Here is a 4,013-nt window from a genome sequence, read left to right on the forward strand (position 1 = left end):
TGTATAAATGGAGAAAAAGAATCAATCACATTCAGTTAAAGAAGTAGATCCCTGATTAATTTTTTTGTAAATACTCTCATTTAATGCTGAGTGTTACAACTGTGATGGTATGGGGATTTTCTTTTGATCTAGGGTCAGTAACACAAGATAGGAGGCAACCTATACACACAGCTACAACGTTGTGCAGTACCATACACTTTCCTCTGGCATTATGTATATGTTAATGTACACTCACTGGCCAATAAGGCACTTGTCCAACTGCTCGCTAATCAGCCAATCACATGGCGCAACTCAATCCAGGATGAAGAAAAGTGATTTAAGTGACTTTGAACGTGGCATGGTTGTTGGTGCCAGACAGGTTAGTATTAGTACTTCAGAAACTGCTGATCTAGGAGGATTTTATCCCGCAACCATCTTTAGGGTTTACAGGGAATAGTCCGAAAATAATCCAGTGAGGAGCAATTCTGTGCGCGGAAATGCCTAATTGATGCCAGAGTTCAGTGGAGAATGGCCAGATTGAATCCAGCTGATAGAAATGAAACAGTAACATTAAAGAAATGGTTACAACCGAGGTCTGCAGAAGAGCATCTCTGGACACACAACAAGTCCAACCTTGAGGCTGATGGACTACAGCAGCACCCCACTGAGACCACACTGAGTGCCACACCTGCCAGCTAAGAACAGGAAGCTGAAGCTACCCAAAATGGACAAGAGAAGATAGGAAAAACGTTACTTAGTCTGATAAATCTCCATTTCTGCTGCAACATTCAGATGGTAGGGTCAGAATTTGGCGTCAACAACATAAAGGCATTGATCTATCCTGCCTTGTATCAATGGTTCAGGCTTGCGGTGGTGTGGGGGATATGTTATTTGGGCCCCATCTGAGCTTCGTAACAACACCACAACCTACCTGAGTATTGTTGCTGACCATGTCCATCGCTTTATGATGGTGACAGAGCCTTTGCAGCAGTGGCTCCATACCTCTGGAACTCCCTTCCCCTCAGCCTCATATCTGCAGACTCTGAGTTTTCTTTTAAAAAGCAGCTAAAAACCTATCTTTTTAAAATAGCTTTTTCTTAATTCCTTTAGTCTGTGTTCTACCATGTTTTACTGTGTTTTATCATGTTTTACTCAGAAGCACTTTGTGATTTTTATCTCGAAAGGTGCTATACAAATAAAGTTTATTATTATTATTTATGACCACAGTTTACCCATCTTCCGATGGCTACTTCCAGCAGGAAAAGGCGCCATGCCATAAAGCTGGAATCATCTCAGTTTGGTTTTTTGAACATGACAATGAGTTCACTGGACTCAAATGGTAACCAGATCTCAACCCAATAGAGCACCTCTGGGATGTGGCGGAACGGGAGATTGGCATCATGGATGAGCAGCCGACAAATCTGCAGAAATGCTATCATGTAAATGCGGACCAAACTTTCTGATGAATCTTTATAGTACTTTATTGAATCTATGCTACAAAGTATTAAGGCAGTTCTGAAGGCAAAAAGGGGTCCAACACAGTACTAGCAAGCTGGACCTAATAAAGTGGCCGATAGTGTATATCTTAGTTAGTCAGGGGTTTGTCCTGCAATAGAATTACCACTCAGAAAGTAAATTCAACCTTTGCCATGTGAAAAGATTTTCTTTTTTGCGCTCAAGATGAACATGTGCTTTGTGTATCATTTCCAACTATGATGTTTTGTCTTTAGCACTTTATGGGGCACTTTTGACAGGTATATACATATTATGGTTTTGTATTGTGCAATTATTTGGAGTTGGTTATTGAAGAAAATAGTTTGATATTTTGTTCTTGATAAATGTGTAAGGAGTCTAAAGAAGTTTTTATTTCCTTCACCACCATTGACTTCATTGCTGGCAAAGCTACAAAGCTCAACATGCCAGAACTATCTGAAGGGAAAAAGACTAAATAATAAACTTGTTAACATGGAGTGATCTGCAGTTTTGAAACTTCAGTTAAGCTGGTTTTGGATGAACTAGACAGGAGAAAGAAATAAAAGCAACCAACAAGTGCCAAACATTGAAGGAAACTTGTAGGAAACTTAAAAACAACTTTCTGAATTTTTAAAATTCTGTTTAAAAAACCATTTTGTTAGTGTGTTCATCCATTAAATCTGTAAAAGGAGGCTGCTGGGATTAATTTAACATGTAGATTACATTTCAATCTGTACGTTTATTCCAGGATTTCTTCTTATAACTTGTTTCTTTGCAAGATGCTTTAATGTCAGTGTAGCGAGACATTAATCTGAACGTGTTTCAAATAAAAAACTGAAAATATTGAATCGTTCTAAAAGTTTCCACCAATTGTGTTGAAGACTCAGTATGTGTCTAACACCCAACATGCTTTCAGTTCACCTGTTATTGTAGCTGTACTCCCCTACTGTGTTGTTTAACAAATTCAGATTTACAAAGTACCTTATTAAAACACATTTATAGGCCTCTGTGATTCCCAGAGGCATAAATCAATAGCTGGGAGGATGCTGGTGTTACATTTAATGCTGGATCCTGAATAATTAGATTGTGTTTGTCTAACACTATTAAACGAGAGACCCCTATAAATCGGGAAAGTACACACAGCTTTCTTTGTGTGGCTCGGTGCATTTGCTAATTAATTTGATGTTGTGAAGGTTATGTTTACTCTTGTCTTGTGACATTTTGATTATTTATTTAAACCAAAAATGGGGCTTTTAAATGAAAATGTGAAAGAGAACAAGTTGTGCTTTTTATGATCTAATTAGAGGCCAGAGTTCTCCTGAACCACACATAAAAAAGATGAGTGTTACTGTTGCTTCCCATTAACAACTGCAGCTAGTACATGACAGATTCAACAGCAACAAACAGCAGTGTGGAGTGAATTTCTTCTAGGAAGTGCAATAAGACAATGGTTCAGTGCTCCAAAGCAATTATAAACACATGGAAGGAATGAATGAATGATACATATATCTTAAGTGGCATTTATGAAAGCACTTTCTAATGACCAGCAGCAAGGTTTCAGGTTATTACAACATTTGATAGCACTCAAGTGTCATGAAAAAAATCATGAATGCTCAGTGGTGGGCCGTCAGGGTCTTCAAGGTCTTCTCCGGAGGCCTAAAAAAACATGAATCATGTCTTAATTATATTTTGTCCATGCATACTCATTAAATAATTCCAAATGGTCTGTCTATTCTTCTTTATTGTTTTTATGATAGTTTTTATGATAGTTATACTGCTTCCAGACAGACATGCTCATTTTGGAGCATTTAACCAATCGCATTTTTTCACATCAAATTAATACAAACAGAACATTATTAGAACATTCTACCACTGTATGGTCACATGTCTTTGCAAAATTGGACTGTAATGGTGGATTGATCATTTTTTACTGCCATCACTTACTGTGATGAAACGTTTTATGTTATAGTAAAATAAATCTACCGTGCCTTAATCACAGTGTTATTTTCCAATATTGATTATAATTAATTAATGTAAAATGATTTTATATTGGTATGGGTAGATTCGATTAAGACCTACCCGCAGACAGATCAATCTGGTTGGTTCATATGAATATGATTCGATTCACTGATTAATTGTTACACCCCACACAATTCTCCCAAATTGAAGTTTGTTGAAAATGACAGTAATTTTAGGTAGGTGCAGTTCATCAAATGACCACTGGGGGGCATTTTCACAAGTGAGGCAAGCTCCGCACTTTTCTCTGTAAAACAGTCTCAGTTTACAAGAGAAATAAACATCCTCAAGAAACCTTTTTTTTTTCTCCATTTCAGGATTTTATGGATGTGTAAATTTGAAGGGCTGCACAGTTGTGCAGTGGTTAGCGCTCTTGCCTCAAAGCAAGAATGCCCCTGGTTCAAGTCCCAGCTGGGGTACCTGAAACAGAACAACAATGGGGGACCTTTCTGTGTGGAGTTGGCCTGTTCTCCCCGTGCATGTGTTGGTTTTCTCCAGGGACTCTGGCTTCCTCCCACCGTCCAAAAACATGCTTCATAGGTTAA

This window comes from Oryzias latipes, chromosome 22 (genome assembly GCF_002234675.1).
Source record: "Oryzias latipes chromosome 22, ASM223467v1".
Classification (NCBI taxonomy): domain Eukaryota; kingdom Metazoa; phylum Chordata; class Actinopteri; order Beloniformes; family Adrianichthyidae; genus Oryzias; species Oryzias latipes.